The 15,664-nt window shown below is 42.7% G+C and overlaps 1 pseudogene; it reads right to left on the bottom strand.

Moving 5' to 3' along the window:
* LOC140908766 (glutathione S-transferase 3-like) overlaps window positions 1–14,702 on the bottom strand; it is a 33,889-nt pseudogene extending 19,187 nt beyond the window's left edge.
* Between the last annotated feature and the right edge of the window lie 962 nt (window positions 14,703–15,664).

The following is a 15,664-nucleotide window of genomic DNA, read 5'->3' on the forward strand; positions in this document are numbered from 1 at the left end:
GCTGCGCCGCCCGCCCAGAGCTAGACACGCTGCCACTCTGCTCTGCAGGAGCACGCAGCCCCGTCGCCCAGAGTGTTGCCCGTGTGGCGCGCTGAAGCTGGGGGGGAGGGGTGACAGCAGGGGAGGGGCCGGGGCTAGCCTCCCAGGCCAGGAGCTCGGGGGCTGGGCAGGACAGTCCCACGGGCCAGATGTGGCCCGCAGGCCGTAGTTTGCCCACCTCTGCCCCAAAGTCTTCATCACAGGTAGGTTCCTCAGTCCTTGTCCATCCCTCTGCCAGGACCACCAACCCAGCCCTTCCTTCTGGGGTGCAACCCCACTCTTCCAAGTGGAGGCTCCCCCAGCCTTTCGGTTGGGAGCATCCATCACTCTCCCTGGCCTTCTCACTGTTCCTCAGAATCCAGTTCTCCCTCTCCAGGAGATGCCAGTGGGTAAGCCCCTCTGCTGCTCCCACTTCTTTCAGCCCTGTCTCTCTGGCTTGCGGACACCAGCCAGAAAATGCCTCTTTCTGCTCTCCTGACTTCAACTGTCTCCCAGGAACCCCTTCTGTCTCTAGCAGCTCTCACCGCCTGCCCTTTTTCTGTCTCAGTCTGCTCACAGTTTCTTTCTTACCAGGCCTCCTACCACCCAAGGTGCTCTCCCAGCCTCCTAATTGACCAAATGGGAACACCTGGACTGGAATAGCAGACCTGGACCAGTAACTTAAACTGGGTTCAGCTACCCTGTTACACTTACCTTAAAGAACCTAAAACTAATCTTACTGTAAGTGAACAATGGAGGCCAATAGAAGTGGTGACAAAAGTAACCGAGGATGCTCATCTTTGTCTCCATTTCTGGGAGAATAAATAAAATTAAGTGTACAAATGATAAACAGGAAAATTAGAAGAGTTGTCACCTTGCTATGTTCAAATTGCAGGGGCTGTCTGTACATTAAGGTACATGAGTGAAGTTGTATGGAGACTGATGTTTTAGGATCCAGCATTCCCTAAGCCTTGTCTACATAGGCCACTTTAAGGAACTCTCCCACCATCGTTTTAGCACCAATCTGGCTCCAGCAGGGAGGGCTAGATTAGACCAGCTGTTAGTGTTTTTGATACCCTGTTGTCAACACCTGCTCTAAATATCTACAACACATCCTCTCACCATTGTTAGTATGGTAGAGCTCAACTGGTGCTAGTGCAACAAAGGAAGGGCTCCCAAAAATCATGAGTGTCAATGCAGTTCTATGGAACTTGAAGACACTCCTGCATCGGTGCTGTGACTCAGAATAGCTTCGCGTTAGTACTCTCCTGTATATGGGTCCTCTAACTGCTTATGTAAATTGTGCTCCTATATTCATCTCTGTCTCTTAGACCAAGTCATTAGGGTAATTTAACATGTTTCTTCTCATTTTATCCTAACTATGCAATTTAAGCTTTTAGTCATCAGAGACTAGAGAATGGCACAAAAGGAACAGTTAGCCTAGCAACCAGCCTTCCCTGTTTCCCGCCCAACTCCATCACATTATTCTCACTAATGGTAAAGGGATCACAGGGGATATCTCCTGTCCCGTATTGACAGAGTGAAGGGAAAGCATCAGTTATCTATAATTTTAATACCACCTCATACAAGTCACATCTTGTCACCTGGAGCTATTGTCTACTGAATAGCCCCACAGAACTGAAAGGAGAATGAAAAGCCATTGTATAGAATTTAAGACAAATTATATATTCCTATAACAGGGCTATCACTTTTTATTGGTTTTTAATCTATGACGAGGTTTTCCAGAGGGAAGCAGTGGGGACTGGAAAGAAAAGGGATCAGATAAAGGATTCACAGAATGACAAAGTTAGAGAAACATTGTTCATGTTTGTGCAGTGTTTAAAAAAAAAACAACAAAAACGTGCTATATGTGCAAAGGTTTATTTTTCAAATGGCTCTGAGACATTTCTGTCACGTGTCTGTTTTAGGTGTTAGTGTAGTTACCTGTAACTGAGGGAACTCCGAGATAACACTGGACTTCTTCTCTTCTACCATTAAAATGGCTTCAAGCAGATGAACATCCGCCCAGCTGAATTGATTGCCAACAAGAAAATCCTGTCCGTGGTCTTTTAAGATCTGCAAGATACATGCACAAAAATGTCACAGTGTGGACACAGGGAACTCTAATTAGTACCTTTTAAAGTGCTCGAGCCAAAGCTTCACTATCTAGACCACCAACCTCCAGTGAAGTTGCTGGGCCTCTTTGCTTCTCTTTCTCTACTGTACAAGAGGACTAACACTAGCTAGGCCATGGGAGAAGTCAGTTCAATTCCTGCTCTGCCATGAATATCCTGTGTACCGTGGGCAAGGTACATCGGAAGGGACTTAGTCCCCATGAAGGGACTTAGATGTTGCAATGTTGAGTGCCACATAAAAGGTTTAGGTGGCTAGGAGAGAGAGGCGGAAACAATTACAGGAATAACAATGTGATCCACAAAACCTGAGCTAGGCATGTAGGCTCCTATACAGTGCCTGCGGAGAGAGGCACACTACAATGCGACCCACAAAAATCAGCTAGGCAGAGAGCTGCCTAAGCTACCCAATAGGAGATGCTGAAGAGAAGAGTGTGTCCTAAGCCTTGCCTGTCTCACAGAGGTAGGAACCTAAGTGAGGGCTGCAGGGAGGCACCTAGCTCTGCTTGCAATGTACAAACTGGGGAAGATTGGGGTTCAGCCACTTAACTTGCATGCAGGGCCCAAAACAAAACTGGAAGAAGGGAGGAGGTGCTTCTTTAAAACCTTTCACCTAGCGCAGGACTTCTCAAACTTCATTGCACTGCGACCCCCTTCTGACAACAAAAGTTACTTCACAGCTCCAGGAGGGGGGACCAAAGCCTCAGCCTGCCCAAGCCCCACTGTCCTGGGTTGGGGGAGCCTGAGCCCCACTGCTCCAGGCAGGGGGACCAAAGCTGAAACTCAAGGGCTTCAGCCTCAGGCAGGGGGCCTGCAACCTGAGTCTTGCCACTCAGGGCTGAAGCTCTCAGGCTTTGGCTTCAGCTGCGGCTAAAGGGCTCAGGCTTCAGCCCCAGGCCCATTCAACGTGTAAGCCAGTCCTGGCAATCCCATTTTTGGGGTTCGGACCCACATTTTGAGAACTGCTGGCCTAGTGGTTTGGATACTCACCCAGAATGTGGGAAACCCCTGATTCCAATTTCCCTGCTCCTGATGCAGGTAAGAGATTTGAATATGGATCTGCCACCTCTGGGGAGTGCCCTAACCAAAGGACAGTCTGACGTAGGACTCCCTCATTCTGTCCTACTGAGATTGTTCCACATTAAATAATTGAAGTAAATATTAACTGGGCCAGGAAAAGTTAGAATGTCTCTATAGCCAAGCACAGGTTTTGTGGATCACAGTGGAGCCTAAAACTGGGACACAGGCACCTAAGCATCATTATGGATTACCCTTACCCTTTCTGTACCTCAGTTCCCAATCTGTAATATAGGAACAAATAGTACTCCCTTAACTTCACAACATGCCTGTGAGGTAACTGCGATGAAGAGTGTGAGGTGCTCAGATACTACAGTGGTCAGGGCCATAAGTACCTTAGATAAGGAGATACTAATATGCAGCTGCTTTGTGAAACAGGTATGTTAATATTTTGTAAGTCAGTCAGTTTTGGATCACAGTTAAATATTTTTAAGTCTCCAGGACTGGCTAATAGTTGCTGTTTAACATCCTCCCTAGTTAATGATGGAATAGAAAGTATTTCATCATTGTAAAATATTAATATATCATTCAGATTCTTTACCCAAATAAAATAGAAATATCTGATTACTTCTGCCTGTTCTACATCGTGATTGACAATTATCAACCTTATTTCATATCAGACCTAAACCCCTGCTAAGGTTTAGTTTGTTTTACTACATTTGAAGAATTCCTTCGGTCTTCAAACCTCTGTTGGCCATAGATTTTTCTTCATTTGTCTGCTTTTTAAGCTTCCCTTATCAACTGTCAATTCCTTAACTGCCAATCTCTGCTCATTGCTATCAACCTCCCCATTTTTCTATTTGTTTTATATATGGAAATTTATTATTTCACTCATTTAATGTTTTAACCAAGTTTTTGAAGAACAAGCCAACCTGAAGAAGCCTTTTTTCATGATTTTGGGCAGGAAGCATCTAATAGAGCATTTTAAGTCAACTTCCAACTATTCACATTTTTATGTTTTACGTTTTTCCTCACACTCAAGTTTGCTCATGCTTGTTTTCAGCTTTGGGAAGTTGGTGCTTACTGGATGGGACTATATTGTGTTTCCACAACCATCAGTTTTTAGTTGAATGACTAATTTCTCTATCGGTCAGAATGAAATCTTTTATAGAATTACCTCCAGTAGATTATAATTTATTGTCATGCAGTATCGCAATCTATAATTTTTAGAAATTCTAAGGATTTTTTTAAGTGGCAGCATGTCCTCCAGCCTGAAATTCGTCACTATAACACAACTGTTCTTTCTAAACATTATAGACAGATGGGTAAAGTACTGCTCATCCTGTTCCTTCATCTGACTTTGTGTCTGACAGTCCCCCACTAGTCTCTTGTCTTGTGATTTACTAGTTACAACATTGATCAAAAAAGCGGGTCCTGTTCTTCGGCTTCCTGTTGTGCCCACTCTAAGATCCTGCTTTGCATCATTACAGAAGTCTCAAGGGTAACATGAGTGAGCAAATGCGTTTTGCCACACACCTTTTCATAGGCTGGGAAGTATCTGTTTGTGGCCTTTTCAATTATTACAGTGTGCTGCTTCTCCTTATTCTCAGCTGATAAGAAATGGCACATTAAAATTAACCCCATTAGGTCAGTTGTTCCTTCCACATACATGTCAATCCTAAAGAGAAATAGAGATTGTCAGTTAAAGTGCACTTTTATTTAGGCTAAAGAGGCATCACTAGTCAGCTTTGTTTTGCTGTAGTACAAGTATAATTATTTTCCTGTAGGAAAAGCTGATTCTCCAATTTAAGAAGGGAATTTAGTGTTTATAAAGAGGCTATTGGATTCATGCGATGGTCCTGACACTGCTGCTCCTCTTGCCCACATTGCATGAGCTCATCTTAGGGATCTTAGTAATAGTGGGCTTTTTTAAACAACACTACATTGATGCCAATCAAAGTTTTGCTTCAACTGGAGTGGGAGCAATTTCTTAGTTTGTAGTAGACTGCAGTACCTAGCCAGATTTGATTTAGTGTAGCAATTTTCAGATATCCCCCTTTATTCAGTTTTCTGGATCGGAGATATCTGGACATTGACTCAAAACATAATACCAAGAGGATTTAACAATTGAAGATGACCTGGTGAGATGGCCTCCTTGCATCCATTCAGCCTGTCTCACTAGAAATTAGAGGCTCATCACACAAGACTATGACTCAATTATGCGAACTCTAATCCCACCCTCTTTTCTAAAGAGACAGTCTCTTGAAAAGCTCTCTCAGAAGGACCCAATTCATTCATTAGGAGACATTTTTAGATATCAGTGCAAACTTTAGCCTCTGTCAGCTTCACAACTGGGGTCCTATTTCAGTTCAAAAATTATGACTATCTAGAGCAGATTACTCTGGAACAATCACTGGTAGCTCTTTTACACCTTCCCCACATATATTCTAAGGCACTTCAAAAACTTTCAGCCACATGCAATAAGTAATAAGGTTAGCTACCATATAAGGTTGGCTACCACACTACCATACAAGTGTGAATCAAATCATCTGGAAATGGTTTAAAATGTAAAGGCTGTGGCTCAAGTTAAACCTAGATTAATTAACAAGGAGGTATTCTGCTAGAAGAAAGATTCTCAGGGAAGCCAAGTTATAGGAAATGTGTCTTACATAATATCCCCTGGTTCATGTATGTAGTAAGACAACCAGTGAATTGTGATTACTGCTGCTGCCCACACCCTATTTATCACCTTGCCTTCCTGAACCTCCACTGTGGCCCATGTGTATGCGTCTATCCCAGCTGCAGTTTCGAGTCTTTTAGGTTAAGCTCTTTGGGGTAAGTATGGTCATTTCCTATTTTTGTACAATGCCCACAAAAATGGGGTCCTGAACTAATTGGCTTCTAGGTATTACAACTATATAAGTGTTTAACAATAATGCTACTTCCAACTTTCAGTTTGCCTTAAAGGAGGGAGTATAGATTCATAGATATTTAGGTCAGAAGGGACCATTATGATCATCTAGTCTGACCTCCTGCACAACACAGGCCACAGAATTTCACCCACCACTCCTGCAAAAAACCTCACACCTATATCTGTGCTATTGAAGTCCTCAAATCGTAGTTTAAAGACTTCAAGGAGCAGAGAATCCTCCAGCAAGTGACCCGTGCCCCATGCTATAGAAGAAGGTGAAAAACCTCCAGGGCCTCTTTCAATCTGCCCTGGAGGAAAATTCCTTCCCGACCCCAAATATGGTGATCAGCTAAACCCTGAGCATATGGGCAAGATTCATCAGCCAGATACTATAGAAAATTCTTTCCTGGGTAACTCGGTCCGTCTAATATCTAATAATTTAGTCCGTCTAATATCCCATCACAGGCCATTGGGCCTATTTACCATGAATATTTAATTACCAAAACCATGTTATCCCATCATACCATCTCCTCCATAAACTTATCGAGTTTAATCTTAAAGCCAGATAGGTCTTTTGCCCCCACTGCTTCCCTTGGAAGGCTATTCCAAAACTTCACTCCTCTGATGGTTAGAAACCTTCGTCTAATTTCTAGTCTAAATTTTCTGGTGGCCAGTTTATATCCATTTGTTCTTGTGTCCACATTGGTACTGAGCTTAAATAATTCCTCTCCCTCTCCGGTATTTATCCCTCTGATATATTTATAGAGAGCAATCATATCTCCCCTCAACCTTCTTTTAGTTAGGCTAAACAAGCCAAGCTCCTTGAGTCTCCTTTCATAAGACAAGTTTTCCATTCCTCGGATCATCCTAGTAGCTCTTCTCTGTACCTGTTCCAGTTTGAATTCATCCTTCTTAAACATGGGAGACCAGAACTGCACACAGTATTCCAGGTGAGGTCTCACCAGTGCCTTGTATAACGGTACTAAAACCTCCTTATACCTACTGGAAATACCTCTCCTGATGCATCCCAAGACCGCATTAGCTTTTTTCATGGCCATATCACATTGGCAGCTCATAGTCATCCTACGACCAACCAATACTCCAAGGTCCTTTTCCTCCTCCGTTACTTCTAATTGATGCGTCCCTAGTTTATAACTAAAATTCTTGTTATTAATCCCTAAATGCATGACCTTACACTTCTCACTATTAAATTTCATCCTATTACTATTACTCCAGTTTACAAGGTCATCCAGACCCTCCTGTAGGATTCTCTAAATTGGCAATACCGCCCAGCTTTGTATCATTTGCAAACTTTATTAGCACACTGTTAGCCGACGGCCAAGGATGTTTGGTGAGGTGCCAGCTATGCCCGTTTATACCATCCATGACTTTAACCGCTAGGACGCACTGTCCCTTCGCGGCGGGCAGCCCGGGCTAGGCTGACGGATGCCCCAAGGTCCTAACCACCCGTGACTTTAACTGCTAGAGCTCAGAGTCCTTCGCAGCGGGCAGTCAATACTGACTGACAGGTGCCCCAATGGCAGCACTAAGAGCCTCTCCACACCCGTGACTTTAACTGCTAGAGCTCATAGCTCCTTCGCAGCGGGCAGCCAGGATTGACTGAAAGGTGCCCCAAGAGTTTGCCCCGTGGAGGCGGCACAACTCAACGCTAAGCTCTTAGTACGCTCACCTAATGGCCAGGCTTTAGAGCCAAAACGGCTGAGGTTCTTTAATTGTGTTGGCTGCTTTACAGAAAACCAGAGAAAACAAGTCAGGCTTATGCACAAATGGTTACCAAAATTTATTAAGCTAGATTCTAATCATGTGGTTACAAAATTGCTAGTGCCTACTTATTTAAATGTAGAGATGTTACACACACAAACAAGTTACAAAACTGAAGCCACAATCCCAAAGAAAGAAAACAAAGTATAGAGCTCTATTTCAAAATATGTGTACACTAAAGATAGGAGATCAGGTGTGGGTGCTTCTTACCCTCCTTGCATCTCTCGATTCCAGTGGTGCCAAGCCAGGATCGGTCACTCAATTCCGCGGAAAGACAAATAAGGGACAAGGCTTAGGGACCCTCTTAGCTGCAGAAGCCTTGGGAGGCTGTCACTTATCTGACCAGCAGATAGATAGTGAAAAGCACTCAAAAATCATGGTGCTGTAGGTCCCCTACTTATACCTCTGTACTCCTTTATTCTCTTTCTCCTTTCTTATGCCAAATTGAGGCTGGTCTGTCGGGGTGACGCCAGCTTTTGCAAGAGTAGTTTACACTTGCAAGGGAGAGAAACAATAAGTTTCGACTACTGGACATTTCTTTTACCAGGGTAAATATTTTCCCACCTAGGATGTTGGTGTGTGTGCATCACGCTATTTAGTAGGGGCTAAGAGCCATGTCTGTTGCAGGGCCTCTGCCTGCTGTGAGCTTAATTGTTGTATCTGTTCCCAGAGGCACATTGTAGCAGCACACCTGTGCTTTCACAGCTTCAAAGGCTGTGCTGGAATATATGTTAAGTGCCCTGTTCCGGCTTCCTCCTGTGTTTCCAGCAATGCTGGTCTGAGGGGGGGAGGGGGCGGGCTGGCTGTCTGGCTACACACACTCCCACTTTTTGTGCCAAGGTCAGTAATAAAAAGATTAAATAAGATTGGTCCCAAAACCGATCCTTGAGGAACTCCACTGGTAACCTCCCTCCAGCCTGACAGTTCACCTTTCAGTAGGACCCGTTGTAGTCTCCCCTTTAACCAATTCCTTATCCACCTTTCAATTTTCCTATTGATCCCCATCTTATCCAATTTAACTAATAATTCCCCATGTGGCATGGTATCAAATGCCTTACTGAAATCTAGGTAAATTAGATCCACTGCATTTCCTTTGTCTAAAAAATCTTACTTTCTCAAAGAAGGAGATCAGGTTGGTTTGGCACGATCTACCTTTTGTAAAACCATGTTGTATTTTGTCCCATTTACCATTGACTTCAATGTCCTTAACTACTTTCTCCTTCAAAATTTTTTCCAAGACCTTGCATACTACAGATGTCAAACTAACAGGCCTGTAGTTACCCGGATCACTTTTTTTCCCTTTCTTAAAAATAGGAACTATGTTAGCAATTCTCCAATCATACGGTACAACCCCTGAGTTTACAGATTCATTAAAAATTCTTGCTAATGGGCTTGCAATTTCATGTGCCAATTCCTTTAATATTCTTGGATGAAGATTATCTGGGCCCCCTGATTTAGTCCCATTAAGCTGTTTGAGTTTTGCTTCTACCTCAAATATGGTAATGTCTACCTCCATAGCCTCATTCCCATTTGTCATGCTACCATTATCCCTAAGATCCTCTTTAGTCTTATTAAAGACTGAGGCAAAGTATTTGTTTAGCTATTGGGCCATGCCTAGATTATCCTTGACCTCCACTCCATCCTCAGTGTTTAGCGGTCTTCTTTTTTTCTTATTTATATGACTATAGAACCTTTTACTATTGGTTTTAATTCCCTTTGCAAGGTCCAACTCTACTTGACTTTTAGCCTGTCTCACTTTATCCCTACATGTTCTGACCTCAATAAGGTAGCTTTCCTTGCTGATCCCTCCCTTCTTCCACTCCCTGTATGCTTTCTGCTTTTTCTTAATCACCTCTCTGAGATGCTTGCTCATCCAGCTTGGTCTACAACTCCTGCCTATTAATTTTTTCCCCTTTCTTGGGATGCAGGCTTCTGATAGCTTCTGCAGCTTTGATTTAAAATAATCCCAGGCCTCCTCTACCTTTAGATCTATAAATTCTTCAGTCCAATCCACTTCCCTAACTAATTTCCTTAATTTTTGAAGGTCAGCCCTTTTGAAATCAAAAACCCTAGTTGCAGTTTTTTTTTGTTAATCCTTCTGTTCAGTTTGAACTGAATTAGCTCATGATCACTTGAGCCAAGACTATACCCTACAATCATCTCTTCTATGAGGTCCTCACTACTTACAAAAACCAAATCTACAATGGCATCCCCTCTAGTCGGTTCAGCAACTACTTGCTGAAGACAGACAGGCACGCAAAGCCTGAATACCCACAGTTCCAAGACCCCAGAGAAACAGGTCACAATTAGACTGGTAGACACACAGGATGTAATTAGACTGGATGTAATTTCAAATTAACCCAAACATCGACCAGCAGAGATTAAACACCCTTCCCCACAGCTACTGAAGGAATACTTGAAAATGTACTCTTTATAATGCTGCTATGTAATGTGATCCTACCTGAAGGCAACATCACACTATGCAAAGTCTGATTTTTGCAGCAACAGGAATACCATTTTTCTTTGTAAGAGACTTGGATTTTAACCCCATCACCTGCCAACTTCTGTGGTGGCTGCCTAGCCAGACTGATTAAAATCAGAGCAGAGCAACTTACTGGCTCAGATCTGTTAGATATAAATCACTAGAATACAACGAATTAGTGGGCCAGAATCTGATCTCAATTACACCAGTGTAACTCCACTGAGGCACCGACATCTGTTTGCTAGATAAGCTCTAGTTAATCAGTTGGTTACTACAGAAGACTGAGTAAGAATAGTGTTGTTACAGTACATTGCTCTCTACTTCAGGTCCTTTCCATAGAGTTTGTATTTTGCTGCTATATAGCTGAGAATTGCTCTGGTCTGCACCATCTGCATCCCATCAATTTCCACCAAGGGCACTTGTTGAAAGAGCAGAAATCCATCTTTGGAAAGGAAAAAGGAAACAGTCCCATACTCCCACCCCAATCTTTTATATTGCCCTGGAAATGGGGTCCAATAACACTCTGATTTGTTTCCAGTTACTTTCAGAAGAACTGCTACTTTGGTAATGAAATTGATGTGAACTGTCAATGGGAGTCAGTAACAAAATTGTACCAGTGGAGTCAAAACAAAATCATTAATTGCAGGAAGGACCCCAGCTATTTTCATAGATGAAGGAAATAAAGTTACTTTGGTTCAGCAAACCTGGTTTTAAAAATAATAAGTTCCCCCTCAGCATGCCAAGCCTTGATTGTACACATCAGCATTTAGATTGGCACTGCAATACCGAGGAGAATAGCTACTTTAAAAGCATCAACAAGACTGAAGTATTTAATGCATTAGTGACACCCCAAATGCCAACATTTAAAGTGACCTACATAATGTATTTTTTCCAGCAGAGTGGGAGCAAAGGAGAGGCAGTTAATACTTTTCTACACAGGGGCCTTCGAACAACCCAGGGATTATGTTTAGATAATATGCATGTGTCTTGTATTATGCTTTATCACATTAGGATTAAATACCAGTAAAATGACCAAAATAGATAAACTGCTCAAAATTCTGACTTAGCTTTTGTATTAAACACAAGATTTCCCAGGAAATAAGATTGTGACGTTGCACGCCATAATGCTTTATAGACACATGCTTATGAGTGTAAATATGACATAACTGGAATATGTTTTATGCTAGATATGCCATGTAACATATCTATAAAAAGGTTATGTTCTAATGGATATATTCATCCTATTTGTATGCATGTACATACAGGGTCAAAAGGACAACATGATGGATAGATTTGTTTGAACCAGCATGTAACAGGGGAGAAGCAGCACCCTAATGGGTAAAGGGGCTGCACCTCAATATGACAGGAGGGATGAATAATCTGTTCTGCACCTATATAAGAATAGGTCTGGAAGGGCACATCGTCGTCCAGCCTAGGGGGCAGTGGAGTGTCCCGCCACTGACTGAGCTGTGTCTATTGCCAGGGGACACATATTCGTGGTATGTCTGGTAGAGTATATAGGAAACTATTATTGTGCTTCGTTTGACAATAAACCTGGCCAGGTGCCTTCGTACCTTACTAGAATCTGTGGTCTTTGGGAGTTCTCTCGGGGTCTGCTGTGTCAGCTATCTGCACAGAGCTGGGGCAGCACACAGAGGGAACATGCATGAAGCCGACTGTTATCATCGAACAAGAGCAGAGCACCACACCTGTAGCTACTAACAAGAACATAGACTTGCGTATTGTATTTTATTTTGTTTGGTAATTTATTTTGTTCCATCTGTTATTACTTGGAACCACTTAAATCCTACTTTTTGTATTTAATAAAAATCACTTTTTACTTATTAATTAACCAGAGTAAGTATTAATACTGGGGGGAGGGGTAGACAGCTGTGCATCTCTCTCGATCAGTATTATAGAGGGCAAACAATTTTTGAGTTTACCCTATATAAGCTTTATACAGGGTAAAACGGATTTATTTGGGGTTTGGACCCCATTGGGAGTTGGGTATCTGAGTGCTGGAGACAGGAGCACTTCTTAAGCAGTTTTCAGTTAAGCCTGCAGCTTGTGGGGGACATGGTTCAGACTTGGATCTGTGTTTGCAGCAGGCAAGCGTGTCTGGCTCAAACACTGCAAGGTACTGAAGTCCCAAGCTGGCAGGGAAAACAGGCTCAGAGGTTTTGACTCAGGTGGCAGTCACAAGGGAGTTTCTGTGATGCGATCCGTCACAAAGATGTTTCCCTGAAGCACAGAAACTTAAAACTTTCTAGCACATGCAACGTAGGTTTGGCTGGCACAGTGTATGCTTCTATAAGCTTTTGCAGGGAGTTAAACTCAGACAAATTATATAAAAGTGTTTGCGGGAAGGGAACAAATCTCAAAATACTAATTTACTCTATAGCACTGCTTTTCTTATTAATAGGAAAGTCTCATCAATTCTGACATACAGTTCTAGAGAGAGTTAGGAAAATATCCAAGAGACTTCTATCATCATGGTATTAAGGGATCCAAATAGCTATCATCAGTTCTGGTATGAGGAGAACTGCATGGTTTGTGAGCCAAACAAACAAAACTCACTATGTCCAGTTTCAACACTAAGTACATACTAAAAATAACAGAGCCTGATTTGCCACATGGTAGCATTTCACACAGGTTTGAATGACTATACAAGGTGGAAGAGTGGAAAATCAGGCCAATTAGACAGGTTTCAGAGTAGCAGCCGTGTTAGTCTGTATTCGCAAAAAGAAAAGGAGTACTTGTGGCATGTTAGAGACTAACCGGTTTATTTGAGCATAAGCTTTCGTGAGCTACAGCTTACTTCATCGGATGCAATTAGAGTGACAATTCTGGATTCACCGCTTGTGTGATTTTTTTGCTGACAGAAAGGATTAATGTCCATTACAAAGGCACTGGCTGACGTGAAGAGGGACAGAACATTCACGCTCTGGGGAATTTGTTTCTGCCAGGTTAGCCTTTAGAGCTCAGATAGGTCTATTAATCCTCAGTAAGTCACTGTGACTGAAGAGCATGCTTGTCTGTTCAGGGCAACGTTCCCATCTACAGATGTCAGTACTCCATTTCACCTTGCTAGTATGCAATTGATTGATCCCAAACTACCAAATCTTCCCTTAGCCTTCCTTCTCATAAATTAAGAAAAACTTGGTCAAATATTTCAGATTTCATCCAGACTCACCTTGTAAGAGCTTCTCATATTGTTTCCTTTTTTCCAAAAATTATTTTTCAAACTGAAAAAAGAAAAAAGCGCCACTCAGGATATGAACAGAGTTTTTTCAGAGCTCTAGAACCAAGAAGTCAGTTAAATGTGACTTCAGGATGGTTACTATAAGGGAGGGAGAGCAGAGAGGCAAATGTTATGGAAGTGCTCATTCAAGCTCTCTCTTAAGAAGTTGGGAGAGGACTAGGTTGGATATTAAGAAAAACTATTTCACTAGGAGGATGGTGAAGCACTGGATTACCCTGGAAAATGGTGGACTCTCCATCCTTAAAAGGTTTTTAAAGGCCCAGCTTGACAAAGCCCTGGCTGGGATGATTTAGCTGGGGTTGGTCCTGCTTTGAGCAGGGGGTTGGACTAGATGACCTCCTGAGGTCTCTTCCAACTCTAATCTTCTATGAAGTTAGAAATCTGACATCACCCTAGAAAGGACTATGGCTAATGTCGGTTTCCTTCCATTTCACTTGCCTGTCTTTCCCCCTCTGCTCAGAACATCTGCATAGCTTCCAGCAGATCCTGATCAGTTTGCTCAATATTCCCTGCTCAGCCTCATACATACCAAAGAAGACAAAATGCTTTTGGGATACAGTTAATTCTCTGCCAGAGAACTAATTAGTCAGCTGAAACTACAAACCTTGAGTAGGAGTCACACTGGTAAAAACTGAACACCATGAAAGTGGAAAGACCAGCCCAAAAGATAAAGAAGAAGATAAAGCAGACAGATGGCAATCCTGCCTGCCCCAGATTGTGCATGTTACCACCATAACTGATGAGCTGGATATTAAACATTTCACTGATAACTAATGTAGCAAATATTCAGAATCAAACTTATTCTTTAACATAATTTAAAGTGGCTTTGCCAGAACGTGGTCACACCCTTCTATCTACCCAGACTAACGTAGCATCTAGTGCAGGTACGAAGAACTTCTGTTTTGTTCATACACAATTAATTCCACTTTATTTTTTGTTTACCCCACACAGCTTTAAGTTTGAGCTTTGAGGCAGGTATATACACAGGTGGTTCAAGATACCAAAACAAACCTCAACCCCAGCAGCTGCTAGCAACCAGCGAATCAATTCCATTTTGCCTCTCCCATTAAAGTAGTAAAGTTTGGGTTTTCCAGCCATGACTTCAAATCTTCAGTCACCTGACAAATACATGGAAATGAAGAGTTACTACAAGGATCACCTGTAAGTTATTTTTTAGAGTAATAGTTTCCAGGATGCCTGTCTGAGAGGATGAAATGTTTTCTCTAGAACTAATTCAGCATCTCTTCAAGTACTTTTTTCTAAGTTGAGCAGTTTTTATCAATGTATAGCATTTAATTGAGGATTTTTTTTTCTTCACTCCAAGAACTTAAGAAAAAGCCAGGTATGAGCAGTATAAGTACTGACTTCCTAGAGCTGGAAGCTGCAGCAATGGCTCTAATATGTAGCCGTCTTAGGACTTTATACTCCTGCCAATCACTGCAGTCTGAGTGCTAGCCACATAAAAATTAATTGCAATAGCAAAGTCCCTAGCAGATTTCATGGAGTCTCTGGCACATCTCCCTTTTGGAGAAAAGGAACCAAAACCAACAACTTTACTTGGTATAGGGGTTTTGCAGCAAAAGTCATGGGGAGCAGGGGAGGAAGAAGAAGGTCAATGCTGAATGTCATTCTTATAGTGGTCTATTCTCAGTGCACAGTGTGTACTATAACTAATATACAGGGTCCCCTCCACAAATGATATATAAACATTATAGTCATCCTACATCAAATACCTCTGCAGTGAATTTCGTAGCATGGGTTTCTCCACCCCAAACAATCTTTGTTGCCGGCCAAGGGGAGTGTGGAGCCGGTGCCTGGGGCGGAGCAGCACATGGAGTCCCGTGGCCCCTCACCTACAAGCTGGACCCACTGCTGGCCGCTTCTGGGGCACAGTGCGGTGTCGGAAAAGGTAGCCTTAGCTGGGCAGCACTCCCAATGAGACTTTTAAAGTCCTGGTTGGCGGTGCTGACCAGAGCAAGGTGACCCAGTGCTTTACATGCCACAACCCAGAAGTGGATCGCAACCCATGGTTTGAAAAACACTGTTCTAGGCTACGTATG

Source organism: Lepidochelys kempii, chromosome 3 (assembly GCF_965140265.1).
Source record: "Lepidochelys kempii isolate rLepKem1 chromosome 3, rLepKem1.hap2, whole genome shotgun sequence".
Lineage (NCBI taxonomy): Eukaryota > Metazoa > Chordata > Testudines > Cheloniidae > Lepidochelys > Lepidochelys kempii.